The sequence below is a fragment of the Ornithodoros turicata genome, chromosome 7 (assembly GCF_037126465.1).
Source record: "Ornithodoros turicata isolate Travis chromosome 7, ASM3712646v1, whole genome shotgun sequence".
Lineage (NCBI taxonomy): Eukaryota > Metazoa > Arthropoda > Arachnida > Ixodida > Argasidae > Ornithodoros > Ornithodoros turicata.
The window spans coordinates 24,293,090-24,311,908 of NC_088207.1; the positions used below are offsets into that span (position 1 = coordinate 24,293,090).

The 18,819-nt window shown below is 47.0% G+C and overlaps 1 protein-coding gene and 1 long non-coding RNA gene across 2 annotated transcripts in view; one reads left to right on the plus strand and one right to left on the minus strand.

The window, feature by feature from the left end:
* The window catches only part of LOC135400375 (uncharacterized), a 199,634-nt gene extending 183,200 nt beyond the window's left edge, over positions 1-16,434 (plus strand). Inside the window, exon 5 of the long non-coding RNA XR_010424600.1 lies at positions 16,398-16,434. This is a non-coding gene — a long non-coding RNA (uncharacterized LOC135400375). The remainder of the gene's footprint in view (positions 1-16,397) is intronic.
* Positions 1-18,819, minus strand: part of LOC135400371 (beta-1,4-N-acetylgalactosaminyltransferase bre-4-like) — a 367,240-nt gene that overhangs the window by 153,633 nt on the left and 194,788 nt on the right. The gene's annotated exons all lie outside the window — the stretch shown is intronic.

Below are 18,819 nucleotides of genomic sequence, written 5' to 3' on the forward strand. Positions count from 1 at the left end.
TACAGTCTTGGCAGGTGAGATCGTTAGGCCTCGGTCGGCGAGATAATGACATATTGTGTCCAAGGAGCCTTGCAGACGACGTTGGATCGTATCACGACGAAGGGCAGACGTCCAGACACAAATATCGTCCGTATAGAGTGTAACGGGGGGTCCCCGATATCTACCATTAAGAATAAACGTTTAAGAATAACACATTCAAGAATAATCCGCTTAAACAATACACGGTTAAAGATATATCTCCTAAAATAAACCGCTTACTATCCCCGCTTAGAGATCACCGTTTAATAATCCACCACTAAAAATAAACTGTTTCAAAATCCCCTCACCATCTAGCACGGAGGCGGACTGATTGCAATTTACGCCGAGTTATATCATGTTATGTTAAGTTAGTTCAGTTTTGTTTGGTTTCGGTTAGTTTGGGATAGTTTAGGCTAATTTGGTCCTGTGAGGTTAGGTTAAGCCCCTTGCTTGCAGTTCACCTTGATTTGGGCCATACCACATGCCTCTAGCAACTGTAGGGTGGAAGTGTTCGCAAAATTGCATTATGTTGCACACTGTCATACGCCTTCTTAACGTCTAGAAAAACAGCGGAGGACGGGAAGGCATCCGCACGAGCCTCTTGCACTTCACTGACGAGGGTAAGGACACTATTAAGTGACGACCGGCCTGGGCGAAACCCCACCACTGTGGCCGGGAGAATACTGGTACTCTCTAGGTGCCAGCTGAGCCTGTTGAAGACCATTCGTTCCAGGGTCTTCCCCACACAGCTGGTAAGGGCTATCGGGCGGAAGGTGTCCAAGTGGTCATAAGATTGGCCGGGATGAAGCAGGTGAACTACCATTGCGGCTTTCGATTCCTCGGGAAATCGCCCTTGCCGCCAGCCGTCATTAAATATGCGTGGGAGACATATAGTCACCCCGCATAGGGAAAATGCCGAAGTGCTTTGTACGAGATCTGGTCCGCTCCTGGTGATGTATGCTGTGGTGATGCACCTTGTGCAGCATCCAGCTTCATGAGAGTAAAAGGCAGGTATAGGACTGCGTTGCACGTACATTGCGCTACATCAGAAACAGCTTGGCTTGACGCAGGCAAAGCGGTGAGGCGTGCACAGAAGTCCTCTGCAATTTGCTCTTCCGGCACGACATGGGCAAAGAGAGGGGGCGGAACCGGTGACGTTGTACAGTAGTCGAGAGTCCCTTAAGCACGCCCCAGATCCGAGACAGTGGGGTACGGGGCGAAAGGGACGACGTAAATCGACGCCAGCGGTCCCGTGTCAGCAGACGACGCAGACGTTCTGCAGACGACGTTGTATAGCTCCTTGTATGCGTTTCGTGGCCTGCCGGTCTTGGGGCTGGAAAGTGCGCCGTGCACGCCTTTCGGCACGTTGTCGAAGGGCTCGGAGTCGCTCATATTCCGCATCAACGGCTGAGAATTGGAGTGGAACACGGTAGGTCCTGGTAGCTGCTCGGGTTGCGCTGGATACAAACTGGCAGAAGTCCCCAGCATTGCCATATGCATCACTTGAAAGGGTTGACTCGAGTGCCCCTGCGAAGTGATGCCAATCGGTCCGCTAGACGGAGTGTGAGATAGGTGTTCGGCGGGCGCGTGGGATGTCAACTAGGACTCGTAAGTGATCGCTGCCAAGAGTGTCCACATCGACACACCAGCGGAGCCGGTGGGCTAGGGACGCCGACGCGACGGTGAGGTCGACACAGGAGGAAATGTAGGTTGATCCCATCCATCTGCAGATCACGTTGGATCACTGGGAGGTCGGCCCGGACAAAAATCGCGGCACGACTTGTCCGTCCACGAGGCTCAGACATAAATGTGAGGTAGTCTGAGAGATGAAAGTCTGCCCTAATTCCACACTCTGACAGGCACAGTACCGGGAATTTATGGCGCCACACGAACTGACGGAAGTCAGATAATTTCGAGGGCAAGCTGCGTCAATTCCATTGAAAGATCGTGGTTGTCTGGTAGAGGGCTAGTGTAATGCGACGGCGACCGTTATTCATTGTACGTAGAAGGGGATGGGCCTTTGCGTAGGAGAGGTTCAAGGGCAAGCACAGCTTGGACCGCAGGTAAGCCTGCTGCTGTTGGGAACTGCTTTTAAGGCGCTGAAAAGCATTGTTACAATTGTGCCATATGTATGGTGTCCCGTCCCTCAGACATGCGGGGTGACTGTGCGGCAGAACCAGGAGGTCGTCGTCCTGTGACCTCGGGCAGTTGGCGTGCAGCTTGTGGTACGGGTTGCTTCACAGCAGAGGCAAAGGACTGCGACGAGCCGTGGTGAGCGTGTGCGGGTGGCGCTGGCCTGCCAGTCAGGCGCGGGAAATCGGCAGTACCAGACGTAAAGCCAGGACTCAAGCAGCCACTTGATGGAGAAGTACTGAGTACTCGCCGTCGGTGCGCGGCCACTGCCGCTCTCGCGACGGTACAGGCACGGAAGGTGGCATTATGCTGACCACCACAGGTTGCACACGTGGGCTGTCGTCGCGAAGTACAACAACACGTACAATCTAAAATTTCCGCAGTGGTTGGAACAGAAGGCACAACCGGAAGTTATCTGGGGTTCCCAGCGTCAGCGGCTACATGTGGCGCCCCGCCGAGTCACTCATTTCAGTTAGACACTTTTGATATTTACAAATAGTGAATGAGTTTAACTCAAATGAGTGACAGGGCGTGGCGCCACATGCAGCCGCTGACGAATGGAACCCTAGACAACTTCCGGTTGTGCCTTCTGTTTGTGAACAGTGAAAGGGTGAATAGGCATTATTATCTACCTATGCAGGTTAAACTAACATCATAGAATTCATTGTTCCTGTCTCATATTCAATATTGTCATCTCGTATGGGGTACGTCACGTAAAAGGAACATACATGCCTCGTTTCTTTTACAGAAAAAGGCACTTCGTGCGATCGCAAATGGCGAATATTATTCAAGCACAAAACACATTTTTCTTGATCTATCCCCCACTAAAATATCCGATATGTATGAGTATCGTTTGATTATGACATATAGACGCTCCTACCTTCAGAACAATCCCAATTTCTGCAATTTAGTTGCACTTGAGGAATGACACTAACGCATATAAATTCCGAGCCCCTTTGCCCTGGCAGGTTTGAAAATCGCGTACGAACTACGGTACACCGTTAACATCATACACCGTACGCACACTATTAAACAAATATAAGGAAATGGATTTTATGTACCCAAGCGTCCAAAATATCAAACTCCTTTCCCTTGGCGCGTAACCGCTAACCCCATATTACTGTATCTCTATTCTTGTCATTATTGTTATTGCTGTCGTTATTGTCATATTTGTTATTACTGTCATTGTCGACTTAATATTTATAAATATACCCCTGAGGTGTTTATTATTCACGCATGGTATTGAAATGTATTTATGTCTACTGTTTCCGTTTCTGTTTTTCGCGTTTGAATACCATGTATTTTTATGCTCCGCTGTGTGAGGCGCAGGGTCTGGGGCTCGTCAAGCTACCCAGTGTAGCTTTTTTCCAAGTACTCTGGGTCCAATGTTGGGCTAAATAAAATTATTATTATTATTATTATTATTAAGTGCATTATTTATAAGCACGTGGGCCTGCGCACACCTTCAATCTTTGGGGACCGCAGCAGTCGCGAGCAAAGTGACCAAACTTGTGACAGTTGAAACATTCTGTGGGCGGTAGTACTGTATTCTGACACGGGGAAGTATGTGGAACCAAGAGGAATTTCCGCTGGCAGCGCGTGGCCAGGTTGAAAGGTTACGAGCACACTAGACTTGACGATGGCTTTCGCGTAGCCGTCACTCTCACGAGAATAAGCTAGTTCCCGTTAACCGCGGTGACACCGCTTGAACGAAAGTAGCCATGGAGCTGAGCCTCGCTGTAACGACGAAGGGCGCCCTTGATTCTGCCGGTGGTACGTAAGTAGGGCTGTGGGATAGACGCTTGGACTCCTATTCCGGCGAGTACCGTAAGGACCAGTAAGCGTTGTGCGGAGTGCTCGGATGAGACATGGACGATGGGGGTGTCATATTTATTGATTCTGTGGCGGAGGACCTTCTCTTGCGTCGTGGTGAGCACCTCACGAGCTATTAAGTTGGGGTTAACATTGCAGAACGAGTCCGACTCAGCGAGACATCTGAACACAACCGGGATCCCGTTTGGTCGCTTCTTCTTATACGTGACCAGCTGAATGAGCGATGCATCAGTCTCATGGGTAGGCTGAAGAGTAGGGTCAGGCGGAACATCCATGGAAGGAGTATCACCATCGTTCGCAGTGAGGACCCCCCTCATCTTGAGGGTCATCAAGAAGTTCCGTTTGCGAGGTCCCTGTGGCAAGCAAGCATCGTCTGACCGGGGAGCGACTCCTGTCACCCTCATTAGGCAGGTCAGGTCGGGTCAGGCCCGGCCCGGCCTCAATGTCGCGGGCTCCAGCTGTCCTGCGACACCGCCCGCTGCCTGTCATAGGTGCACCCCAGAAGTCGATAGAGGTTGAAGGTCACTGAGAAAACCAAGGTAAATCGTGGAGCGTATCGGAGCGCAACCGGGAGCTGTGAAGGATGCGTCCTTGCTGTTCCTCTTCTTCTTCTTCCCACAGCATAAACGAACGGTGGCGTTCATCACTGAAGGTGTTGTGACTGTTTCTGAAGGAGAATCACGTGCAAGCAGCTCTACTTCCAACAATACGCTACGGCGATTCGTCTATGCGTAGGGGAGAGGGTAAAGTTTGGGGAAACCACGTGACGAGGTGTCTGTCCAATCACAAGGTAGCAATAAAGGGGGTATTCGTAGAGCGGCATGGTTCCCCGCGTGGATCCACAGAAGAACCCGCCTGCGCCTCATCCTTCAAATATTACTCCCTTATTTGGGAGAAGGACCAATGACGTCGCTCCACGGGCAATAGATTAGAGAGGAAAACTGAGTAGCTGCGTAGAACAGCCGATATACTCGTATAGCCGATGCTGGCTCAGATCCCTATAATCGTCGCAAAGCCACCCTATTTTGCACGATAAACGCTGATGCCAATGCACTGGTGCTGCCGAGCAAGGAAATTTTGCGCCAAGCCGTTACCATATAATACCCAATGTCTCCGAAGGAAACTTCGGGAATAACCCGTACCGCCCGTTGCAGCGCACATTGATTGCAATATAAAGCTGATGGGCTTTTCTGTGAGAAAGACTGTCACGAACATAACAATGACTCTCTCCTGTCGCCCGCTGCACCATTCGGTAATACTGGTTTGCTCTTGCGCTGACTTGGCTTCATCTAATTAAGAAGCCAGTTCGGGCCACTGTCTCAAAAGGTGCATACGACCTTCGCAGTCTTTCCTTGAATACAAAGTCGGTAAACCTCCCGCTGCGACGTCTTCGAGTAAATCTAATTTAACCGGACTCTGATTCTGACTGTTCTTTCTTTCTTGAAGAAGCGATGTGCCTTCTTTACAAAATCCTTTCCAAGAGGGATATTCTTCTTCATTTGAAGCAGCGGCCGAAAGCTGCCGCCTTATGGTGTCCAGGCGTTACTGTATACGAGTTTGTGCGGGTCGATAGAACTTTAAACTTTGTTCCTCGCGACGTTGTTCAAATACCCTTGCAGGCGCGGGCTTTCCTCTAAGGGACAGTCTGGAGCAGCGGACTTCTTTTGATGTTAGTTTTTTATTCCACTGTAAGCTGTACATGCCATATACAGCAAGAAGAGTCTCGGAGTTTTATTTTGTTACATGCACAAGGAAAAAACTTATAGGCGGCATTCTCCGTTGGAGAGGTGTGTGAGGTTTAGGGCGTCAAATGTATTTTACATTCCCAGAAATCCGGGACACGGTTTCTTAAAGTTGGCTTGACCGGCGTACTCGCTGCCCTCCATTGAAGCAATGCATTCCACCTGGTTTTGTTAGAATATCTGTTGACGCTGAGCTTTAGAAAGAAAAGCCCACACTTGGGTGTTGCTGTGAGAGGCCCATCGATGGTGTACTAGTGGAATGGAAGCGCAAGAGCGTCGCAGTTTTGTTCCTGGAGGACTTATTTGCGCCGTGTTGGCTTCATGGCAGAATGCACTTGTGTGCTATTTTTGTTGTAGTTGGCTAAAACTGTTGGTTCTCCAGAAAATGCGCATGTAGGACATGAAAGTTGAATTTGTCCTGTACGCTTTGCAACTTTGTGCGCAGTTGTGGGACGCTGCAATTTTGTTCCCACGACAAAAGAAGTATTGGCAAGCTCGGTGTGGCTTACGAAGCGTCTGTACCTTCATTCCCGTAGGTAGCGGATACGTGCAGCGTTGGCTCAATCGTAGAGATGTTGGTCACCGCTTTCGGGGGCCGTGGTTCGAACCGCGGTCTGCTCGGGTTTGTTTTTTTCTTCTTCTTCCTTTTCTTTTTCTTTTCTTTTTTGTAGAGGTAGTTAAGCAGAGGTAGGTATGATAGTAACGACAGGGCGAGAGCGTCAGAGTTTTGGCTTAATGATGCCGTACTGGACCTATGCAACACTGCATGGCGTTCAGTTTCATTTAGTTGCCCTAATGCTGTGCGATCGCCTGTGCAGTTAATATGTGAATAGGAGATGACTTCCCCTTGCACTCCCACTTACTTCACCGCTACAGGAATCCCCGTTTTGCGCAATACCACGCGCGTTTGTTGTAATGTAGATTATTGTCAATCATTTAAAATAAATTTCGGACTTGTGGCATAAACGCCCTTTCTTGACTGTAAACTCCAGGTCGATGTGACAACGGAATCAATTATGTGGGTCAACTTTGACGCGCTCTAATGGTAAGGGATTTTTAAGATGAACGAATTACCACGCGTGTTTGTTGTAGCGTTGATACATGATACATTTACCATAAATTTCGGACCTGTAACGAATGCAAACATCTCAGGGAAAAGAGCTGTAGCTTAAACGTCCTTGTCCCTGTCCTTGGATTTTCATGGATAGAGGACGACCTGAACCGGATTCGTCGTGCGGGTACACTTTAACGCTCTCTAATGGTGCCACGCGTGTTTGTTGTAGTGCATATACTTGTCCATCATTTACCATCAATTTCAAACATGTGGCTTAAACGCCCTTTGTTCCCTGTCAAGGCGGAACTCATCAAATTTTCATTGATAGAGGTCGACCTGACACGGAATCGTCACGCTGGTACACTTTAACGCGCTATAATGGGGAAACTAATTGAAATGCACAAAGTGCCACGCGTGTTTGTTGTAGTGTAGATGCTTGTCCATCATCGTAAACCTACCCGGGTACCTCCCAGTCCGACGACTTCACCACATAGCACGGTCCTAGCCAACCGTCATCCCGAATGACAATTAACGTTCTCGTCCCTGATTTGTTAAAAACAGGAGGCGGAGCCCATTTTGTATCCTTACATTATAGATACATAATAGGCTCACCATAGCCTTACAACTTTCCAGCAGGTACAAATAATTGCAAGATGCATCAGCACCTCGAACGCGTAAGGATACAGATGCCGATAGTTTAGGCCATGCAGGATATTCGCAAACACTGCGGGGTATATATTCGAATCAATCTTTTGCATCAATCATGTGCGGGGGCACAGACAAAAAAGTCGTGTAGTCGCAGCCTGATAACGACTCCCACGTGCAGCATATAACGTGAAATGAAAATGCATATAGTCGTGTTCAACTCGAGAAGGAAAAGAAATCTAGTCCGTCAGCACTAAAAATATCACTGCTCCGCAGATAAGATGACTAAGCACAGAGAGGTCAGGCTCGCTCATGCGCCAAGATAATGTATATAATCCATCATACTCACTCACTACGCTGCTTCAGAGAGTGCGCTCCCCTAGTGATGGTGTATGGTGGCGCTGCAGTATTTTTCCTGGCGCGCTATTGCGTACTTATCTCCAACGGCGTATGCAGTTGGCGAACTAGATTTATTTTCCTACTTCAGTTGAATACGACTGTAGTTGAGTGGCACATAATAGTACAGCAAGCAAAGTTGGCATAGAATAGATCCCTAGACAGCGCCAATGTTGTACGTATAGCAGTCGCAAGTAACGCCGTTACAGTAATCGATTCGTTTTCGGTATCGGAGTGCGTATCACGATACTTTTTAAAATCTGTATCGGAAGAGTATTTCCGTTACAAATCTATGGTAACGCGATTTCCGTATCGTTACCGATACGTATACTTTTGATTATATGTCAAAGCGTCCAACGTGCTTGTTGGGTGCTTCAGCACGTTGGATCCTTCAGCACCTTTGGATCCTTCAGCTCGTTGGAACCTTTCTCACGGTCGATTATGGTCGATTATCTAAAGTGCTAAAGCGTCCAACGAGTCGAAGGATCCACGGCCGCGCATTATTCACTGGACGTTCATGCATTAACGATTAATACAGCGTCCGCAATGAGTAAGTGGATTAAATGTCCCATGCGCATACCGTCCAGAAGTTTTTCTTGACATTTTGGTGGCTGTTTACCATCATAAAAGCCACTACGTGTTATTAGAAGGAGAATTACCAAATGAAGTCTTATTGTGGCGAACTTCCTGAAATGAGGATGTGCGTGTCGCGCCATGCGTTATCTCCTCTCATCATGTCAGTGTTCACTTAGTCACTAAACTAAGTTTTTCGATACTTTTCCTCTTTTCTTCTGTGCATTTGTAGCGTCAGCGTAGTCAGAGACGAAAGGGAGTATGGAGCATCGTGCATCTATTTAAAAAAAAAAAGAATAACGTGAGTAGAGATTGCAATAAATATGGGACGGCAACATTCCGATGTCTGCCACACGGCCCAGATATCTTACAACGCCGCTGAATGCGGCTTGGTAGCTCTCCAGCGAGGATCCAAACATCGCCATTTCCGAGGCCAGCCGTGTGTTCCTCCGCAGTACTACTTGAGACGCAGCAGGCTTGTAGCACGCAGTACACCGATAATTATTCACTGAAGGGTCCACTGGGTGCTTCGTCTTGAGTGAAAATTCGAAACAAAAAGAGAACAGTTACCGCACACGTTTTTGTTGCACATTACATGACCAAATCTGCATGATGCGGTGAAGTAAAAGGTAGATCAATGATAATTAAAGTTGCTGACAGAAAATAAATTGTCTGAGAGCGAGAGTGTGTTCGGTGTCGGAATTAAAGGGATCACGAAGAGACCCTCAAAACTTCTATATAAGCGTTTCAAATGGCGCCAATACATTCATCGTGCTGACTATATGAACTGAGCATTGTTCATAACGAAGATTAAACTAAAAGCAATGGCTAAAGAATCTGGCTTTTTCAACCAGGCTACGGCCGGCGTGACGGAGAAAAAAGATGTGACGTCACAAGCAGGTGACCTTCCTCACTGGCGGACTGACTTGGACTGCGACGTCGCGACGCTTGCAGGAGGTGAGTCGCAGTCACTCGTCGCGTTTTTCGAACGTGAACTGCGCTCGCGTGAAATGCAGTATAGCAAGAGTCACCTCTGAGAGGGTTTCTCCATCATGAACTCCCTGAGTGAACTCTGAAGACGTCTCAGAAATCTCGTCATTGTCCCTTTAAGGGCCCTTGTACCCTGGTCGCCGTTTCTTTTTCGTCATCCTTGTCGTCATCGTCATAATCATCGCCATTGTTATCGACATGTGAACATTTTCGTGGAGTCCGTGGAGACCCAACTTGTTTGCCGACATTTCCACGCCATCTCTTTTATCATCCACTTTCGCAAAAGCAGAAATGCAGCGTCGGTGCAATATCGTAATCCGGGTCGCGTTCTCTGAGCTGCTGTACTCATGGCGCCGTTCCGAATTAGTGGGGAGATGAGCCTGGCAGCCATGGCAACGTTAGCAACTCCGCTTCGGTCGCAGTGGCTTGGGAGCGACATGTATTCTTTCTGGTCATGCGCGTAGAGCTAATCTCCAAGAGGGAGCGTCCTGATCCTCCCTTTTGTGTTATTTCACCGGACGTGTCGTGCCTAGTCTCTTGTTTGCAAACATGACGCGCTCTCATCGAACTGCGACCACGACGAACTAACTGTTCCACTCCACAGGCAAATTACTGAAGCGTATACCCGCAGTGTAAACGAGACACTGACAGGTTAATTACACTGATACGGAAGCCGAGCCCCAGCGACGAACGGATGGCTTTTTCATCGTGGGCAACATGTCCCTTGAGTTTGGGGTGAAGACAAAGGGACAAATGGACAAACGTACAACACAGGACAAGTCTTCCTTCAAGACCTATTCGCACGTTGAAGGAGCATTGAAGTGACTTTTTTTTTCGTTGGTGGTGGTGGTGGTAGTGATAGGGCTTGCCGTTGTCGGCCTCACGTATGTGGGCAACGTCACGACTCACGCCCTGGGGGAATGTGCGTCCTGGGCCGACTTCTAAAGGAACTGTGCCGACATATGTCTGAAAGCGTCTGAGGAAAACTTTTTCGTTGTTGTTGTTGCTGCGGCGCGTTCTGCAACGAATAAAATGAGTCCCTGCGGATGAAGGACGTGCGCACGCGACCGGCATCGCAGGGGCCGTGCCCCTCTGGTCCGCACAATTTTAAAGAGTCATCTACTCTTGGAAATAGCCAATCGGAGGATGAGGGAATAACGAGGGTTCGTCGAGACGCAACCTGTTCCCATGGCACGTGACTCGTGATATAGACCGCCGTATAGACCTGAGCCCCTCACGTCACTGATTACGTCACGCCGCCGCGCAAAGCGTGCTGGTGGAAACTATCAGCTTTTTGAGCCTGTCAGCCGACGCGTTTTTCACGCTTCTTGCCCACCACAGCAAAATATAATCTGGAACTAGTCTTCTCCTGACGTCACATGTTTGTAAACTGAGGGCCGTCTATGAACAGCGCGTGAGCTGAAACGAAAGAAGCAAAAAAGAAAGGCCCGGGGGCTAGCCGACGTCAAGCAAGGATCGTGATGGTCGACGGCGACTGACTGCTTTCGTGGCCAGTTTTTTTGTAAATTTGATTGCGCAGTGATAATACACCGCAGAGCGAAAATATTTAGTATGTTGACTCTGATGGACGCGAGCCATGTTAAATGTCGTTTCATTGAGCTGTTGAATATTAAAGGGGCACTAAAATGCAGAAACAAGTTGCTCGCAAATGAAAGTCCGTGTTTCAATTAGTACAATTCAAACAAAAGTAGATCACACAACGCCACCGTTTAGAAGAAAATCCTAATGAAAACAGAGCTGTGTTTGGCGGCAACGAATGGAATCCTCAGGGGGCGATTGGCGGCATCCAATGATACAGCAGGAGAAGCGCGCGTATGCCTATCGTGTGCGTGTGGATTTGGAACGGGTCCGATCGTAGTGTTCCGTACATGCGGCATGATGCAGACTGTTGCATTTTCTAATACTGATTCACTGAATTGTAGTCCACAGCAGTTCTCGCGAATCTTCCACTGACAACACTTATCTTCACGTCCTCCGGACGACGACACCAGACCGCTTCGCAACGCGCACTATGTTTTTCACCGGGACTGCTGCATGGCGTGGCACGCGCAACATGGACCTGGAGGCGCCGTGAAGCCTCCAGGTCTGGTGTAATACATGTCGGCCCGGGCATATGAGCTATACTGCTCCTTCACAGTCGTCACCAGGAAGCGTGATGAAGACGGTGTCCTTGTTTGTTCGCATCGCGCTTGAGGGGGCTAGTATCATGACGACAGAAAGACCCGCGGGGGGGGGGGGATATGTTTAATGCAGAGAAAAAAAGAGAAAGGAAAGGTTAGCCATGATGTAGGCTTTGTATTCCCAACAAACAAGACCAGTGGGTCTGAGTTGTCACGTTGTATTTTTTAAATTTCGCGTGTCACACGGGCATTTCGATCCTTCTCGAATCCGATCTGCATCGAACTTCCCGAGCACGCTCGAGTTTTGACGCTGCTACACGGCCACTTTCAATGCGCATTGAATGGTTGACCTGTGCAAATGAATAAACGGAACTCATTAATTTCGCGTTTCCTATATAACAGCGCTCTATTAGTGGTAATTTATCGTATACCGATGTAAGCATCATTTGTAGCTTCGCGCGCATGTCCGTCTTAAGTTATGACAGTTCACCGGGGTCGAGGATGCAAATGGCGTCCGTCGAGCCGTCTTGAAATTCTCAATCCTGTTATGGGAACTGTCTTGAGTCAAGCAGGATCAAAGTTCGATCCTGCTTGGAAGCGGCCGTGTAGCACCATCCGATCTGCATTGGGTTCAAGCAGGTTCGGTCGAGCAGGATCGAAAATGCCCGTGTGACAGGGGTATATTTCCTTTTCTTCTTCTTCTGCGGTTGAATGATAATGGTACCTACGTTGCACGTAAAGCTTGTCTGCGCAGTGTTGCGACATGTTGCACGTGCCGCAGAGTAGGACTGTGCGTAATTTCGACCACGTGACCTTCTTTTGACTGCACCGGAAATCTCCGACACACGGTGCTGGAAGCAATGTTTACCTTCCCGCATTGCTACCGTCCTCGGCCGGGATCGAACCCGCGATCTTGAGCTCAGCAAGCCAACACGTTACCGACTGCGAGCAGCGCCTTCACCGTTCGCAGTGCCACACACGATAGAGTTTTAGTATATCGTGTGTTATCGCCTTTGCGTACGTAAGGGATAGCGTTGCTGATTCTGCGTATGCCCATAACAAAAAGAGAGTTTCGCGCAGTGCGCAGAACCACCAACGCTATCTGTTACGTACGCTATCGCCCTTGCGTCTACGATGTACTAAAACTCTCTAATATCGATCGGAACTCAATCATGTATCAATCACTCAATCATCTCGGCCCTAAAACGGACTACTTTTAGCAAACCAGTTTACAACGTCCCGCGGTACTGTACACTAGTCCACCATACGGTAATTCGAGCGATATCGAAAGCGATATCATGATACGCGAGACTGACGCTGCTGACGTTTGAGTACACGGCTAACGGTACGGTTAACTAAAAAGGGGACTAAAGTGATATAAGAGCAATGATGTATCAGCTGGAGTACGTTCACTTAACTCTGAAACATCTTTTCTTAAATTATGAAGGTCGACAACGACATAGTGTATCGCAGAAATTACAAAACGCGTTGCGCACTATTTCTTGGAGTTGCTTCGCTCTCAAAGTTCTTATACCAATAGGATTGACGTCATTTTGATCTGTTCGTGCGGTCCACCACTCATGTTCCTGCATTTTTGAATAAGTGTGTGCCCGATGACTGTCCGAAGACTCACGAGGAATGCCCTCCGACAACGTATTATTTGTATATCTTTTTCGGTTGCCTTGAATGACAGAAATAAGATTACTTTTGTAAGCCGCACTTATTCTTTCCCCAGCTGCGGAGCCGGAACAATGCGACAGCCAACAGGTTCGGCAAGTTGTATAGCACTAGACACTAGCACTAGCACAGTATAGCACTAGAGTCACTAAATGAGCTTATTTAGTGACCCCAAGTAGCACTGCGTTCCCGAGTTCTCCCCCGCGGCCGACTTTGGCTGAAGAGGCTGACCTTGTGGGATCCCGGGATTGGTTCACGATGCAAAACGTCATTCGGCGGTGAGTCTGCCCCGTTTGCTGTACCCGAGTGACGTTTGGTGACGCATTAGACGAAGGGGAGGGTTCCGCTGATTTCGCTCTTTCGTCTGCTTTTTTAAATAGTGAAAGCGCTTGTGTTACACAAAGTCTTCCACATATTTAAGTTGAGTGAAACCCCTGCTTTCAGTCTGTGCAGGTTTTCGATAAAGTACGGCAAACAGTTTAGTGCTCACGTCTTAGCGCCCCTCACGTGGTAAATCCCGAACCGTGAACCCTTTCGATGTTCGATGTTGCGGAGTTCTGTTATTGCAATCCATTTCCTAGCATTCACGACAGGGTTACTCGCAATCAACTTGGGCAGCATAAAAAGAAGTCATCTCTAGAAATCCTCTTTCGTGCTACGGGAGTCCGCACCTCCGCATTGTTCCTCTGTCATCTTCTTCTCGAGGGGTCTCACACAACCCGCGTGCCCTCTCTGATATACCAGTCAAACGCGATACGCTATCACTCGAGGAGGTCTGTGCCGGCGATACGCAAGCGGAGCTCCGATAACATGGCGCATGCGCCATGAGACCAACGCCGTACACTCTTAAAAATGAACTTCAGCACATAGCACTCTCCTAGCCAACCATCATCCCGAATGACAACGTTCTCGCCCCTGATTTGTTGAAAACGGGAGGAGGAGCCTATTTTGTGCCGTGCATAATGGCACAAAATAGGCTCCTCCTCCCGTTTTCAGCAAATCAGGGGCGAGAACGTTGTCATTCGGGATGATGGTTGGCTAGGAGCGTGCTATGTGGTGAAGTTCATTTCTAAGAGTGTACCGAGTATGTTATCAGTGTTATCAGCGTATATCAGCGTATACAGCCTTTGTATGTTATCAGTGTTTTGGAACCATGTATTTCTCTGAGACTGCATCACAGGCCTGCCTTCGCAGTCCCACATTTAACTTTGTGTGTTTGTTATATCAAATGAAATATTTTAATTGAGTATTGTATCGGAGATCCAAAGACAGTCTATTAAAACTCTCAATAAAAAAACGTAATTAATTTCAATTGATTAAGTAATTAGGAATAATAATAAAAAGAAAAACAGGGAAAACACCCTGATCCCTGCGAGACGACTGCAAACCAAATGCCGTTGGTTACCTTCGTATATTGCTCCGTATTTTCTTCAAAAAAGTTCCACCCCGGTATCGGGGAACACTTTGCGCAAACTGCGATAAAACGATACGCGATCGAACACAATAATGTGCCTGTAGGAGCAAGGTAATATCACTTAGGCTTTCACGAAACCCCGCTGAATTAGTCAAACGTACAGCCCCGGCTGCGAACGATCATACAAAACATTTCCAGTGGATGGTGTGTTATCTCAACACAATTAAATTGTCGAAGGAAAAAAAAAAGTGCCCCGAAAAACCAGCATTGCGTGGAGAGGCAAAATCTGGGAGGCCCGGCTCGATCCTGCAGCCGTGACCTCGAGGGATGATGAGCTCTCATTTGCCACCGAAAATTTGGTTGGCACGTACACGGTAAGGCGCTGACCACATACAACGCTCTCACGCAAAATGACTGCGTCGTTCGACCCTCTGAGCTTGACGATAAAAATTGCATGGACGGTGTTTGTTACGTAGACAACGCTTTCTTGATGAACTCGGGCACGATGAAATTTCGTTCAATACCACACAGTCAATTTGTTGGCATTTTAAGCGTGCAAAGGGGGCGTCCTTGTAAACAAACATTATTTATTGCACGTATTTAACTGAAAGGTGTATTGACAGCCTTGACCCTTCAAAAATAGTGTTTCAAACGGAATACACCCTCCTGAAACGGAGTTTTGTGTGCCGCTTGAAATCAGTAGAGACGTGACGAATCCAGAATTTTACAAATCCAAATCCAAATCCGGATCCGAATCCAAGGAAGGCTCTGCGAATCCACGAAACTTACGAATCTGGAATCTTTCGAATCCTTTCTTTAAAAAGACGGTAAGAAAAAAAAAAAAAACTTCTACTGATAAGTGTTTTGAAGCTGAATGTGGTATACATTTGTTTAACTAAAAACAAATTAATAATAGTGCAATTTCAGGAGAAAATATACCCGTATAGTTCTTCTTCTTAAACGTAATTTACTTAACATGTTGTTCAACGACTATACAAGAAATACATAAATTCTCCAGTCTGAATTATTTCCATAAAACTAAGCATCTATCAAAAGCGAAACCAGATTGCTTTTAAACTTGTAATGTATCAGTTCCTGGCTGCCTCAACTCTTTTAGTCTAGAGCAATGTAGACAAACAAACAAGAAAACATCCGTCGGCCAATGAGGTTTTCGCCGTTCTCCGGAGGCGCCAATTTGTAAAAGAAACGAACAAACGTGGTTGGTGGATTCGAAAGATTCGGTTCGCCGTTTTGAGCGCTGGGATTGGATTCCCGAATCTGGAATCCCTGTCTAGGATTCGAGGATCCGATTCGCGCATCCCTAGAAATCATGATTCGATCATGATTCGATCATGTAGGAGAGTGTTTCATTTCGCCATTTAGAAGAGTGTTTCTGAAGCTCCTTTCTGGATAGTATGAAATCTGCAGCAAAAAGGCGCATGTCATACACTGTTAAATTTTAAACATATTTTTGGGTGCAATTCAGCGGCACCCTAGATGACTCCTTTTGAAATGCAGGGTAAGGCGAAGCAAGCTGAGGCGCTGGGAAAAACGAGACATCTTTTTGCTTGACGTCATCTATCTCACGAAGGGGTCGCTTGATGATCTTCACACTTTACTGATAGGCGTCCCTACGTGTCTGCCTTATTTGACTTGCGTATTGTCGTGATTGATGCATGCGTCGAAGAGAGAGAGAGAGAGAAAAAAAAATCATCTCTTAATGCCTGGAGGGCGAAGACTCGCCAAAAGGCGCAGATTTATGTACTTCTTTTTCTTTTCAGAAATCAGCGGCGCTTTACAAGCTTACTATGTTCAAAGTAAGTTCACAGTTGATTCCTTTATTTATCTAGCTAGATTTGCGCAAAATCTATGCTCTCCTGTTCGCTGGTTTTCGTGTAAAAATATATTCAGTGAAGGGCATGCTCGGAGCATAGCGACAATATTTCATTTAGAGTGTCATGAGCCCGCAACTAATTCACGTTACGCTTGTTCCCGTAGTGTTTGTTTATCACTCGTCGCCTGGAATGCGTCGAAAAGACGAGAAACAAATAAATTTTGCACAGCGAAACATGACGATGAAGCAAAACTAGAATGCTTAATTTTACCACGAGGGTCTGGGCGATTATGAATTCTTAATTTCGCGGCATATTTTCGTCGTACCCTTCGTATACAGCGCTCACTTTTACAGGGCGGAAGCTCGCGACCTTTATGAACGTCCATGTATTTTTTTAAATTGAAAAAGACATAAAAGATAACGCCGAACTGCAAATTTCTGTCTCATTTCCCCCCACCTTACCCTGTACCAACACCCCCAGACAAGAGTAGCACTCGTCCGAAACTGTTTTTACTGTCGAATTTGTAACACCTTTTAGGGTGTAATTCAGAAGTTCTCTGGCTCCTTTTTAGGTGTATATTGACACTCTTCCAAAAGGGTATTCTGCAATGTTAGGGTCGTAACAGTGAAGCCGACTGTTGTCTTTTTAATGTATTCATGTAGTAGCTGTTACATAGTGGTAACTACACACAAAAATATGATCGCTCGACTGGAAATTCAATTCAATTCGAAGAACTTAAAATTAAATTTGAACATCCAGCAATCCAAAAGTTCATCCCAAAGTTTTTTTTTTTTTTTTTGAGAGAGTGTTTCGTGGATCGAAACCTTTATTTTTTTTATTCTGTTCGGGTTCAGGTTCAGGCATATTGGTTCAGTTCGGGTTCAACAAGTAGCAGCGCAAAATATGGTTTCGAACCGGTTCAGGAAAGTGAATTTTAAGCCATGGGTTATAGCAAGCACATCCTTACGATTCTCAAACAACACAAATGTAATTTTGTTGCTGTTGTTGCCGACAGAGCAGTGGATCACAGCAACACTGCGTGTGACAGATCTGCATTTCAGATGCGACGTTACGGTAGCATACTATACTTTCTATGTTCACTCATCGTATACAGCCTGTTACATCCTGCTCAGGGATTGGCCGTTTTTTTTGTTTTTTTTTCACAGCCCAAAGTGAAAACATGCGGTTGCTGGACGACACAAATCGCGTACAAAGAAGCCTACAACTGTCAAAAAGACGACCTCAAAATTAACACAACTGGATGAACACAATAGCTGCGAGGAGGAAATACCTCGTGCACTTGGGATGCAGTTTTGTTTTGTTCAGTTTCAGTTTCGAATTTGTTTGGCAACGTTGCTCAATCTACTCTGTAATTCGTATAGTTCCGATTTCTCACAACGCACATTACTTCTGAACCATTTCGCGAACCGGTAGTCGCCTAAATTTATTTTAAAAAAAAATTGGTTCGGTTCAGTTCCGGTTCAGCGAAAAATACGGGGTTTTAGCGGTTTTCGGTTCGGGTTCAGTTTCGGTTTCGACCCCTGAGTGTTACATGGTTATAAGCGTTTTAATAGCGTGTCACTAAACGTGTCCCAACATTGCACACCAGTTTTCCATGAGAGCCCACGTACATGGCATGCGAACTCTGCTTCGAAAGATATCACGTTCCCTTTCACCGTGGATGGGGCTCTTTCATATCAGTCGTACAGCATTTCGCTTTCAACGGCAAAATCAGTTCATGCTTCCCATCCTGTTTACACAAGCCCGTGTATGTGATTCTAAAAGCCTCAGAATCAGTTTTTTTTTTTTAAGAACCGTCTGGAGAACGGGCGTTTTCGGTATAAGGCACTGTTGCTTCCCTCATCATCACAGGCAACATCAACAACAAATAAGTGATGACGACGGGATGTTTCGTCGCTAAGGAGGCCCCCTATGCCATTGCTTGAGGGGGAGAAGATGGTGAATGACGATGAACGTTCAGAGTTCACGCAGAACTCGTAGGTCGAAGGGCTCGTATAGTTGATGCGCTGGGCTGGTTTGGGTTGGCCGTAAGTCAGGTTGCGCACATGCTTCACTGATAGTCAAAAGAGGAATTGGATCCTTGAGTAGCAACAATTTGGGGTCCGCTAACATAAATCGTAGTCCCCTTGCGTTCCATTGAAGAACAGTAGCACGCTTATAAAGCTGGTCAGTGACTGAAGGGAATCGACTTTTCTGCTCATCACAGGCAGTTTTGTTAAGTAACTGAGTAAAAGTGTCTGTGTACATGTGTCGAGATCCTTTTTGTATATGTTGAGGGAAGTATTACTCGTAGATACGTTTTCGTATGCGTATTCGTAGCTGTAACTCACTTTTTTCAGTAACCTTG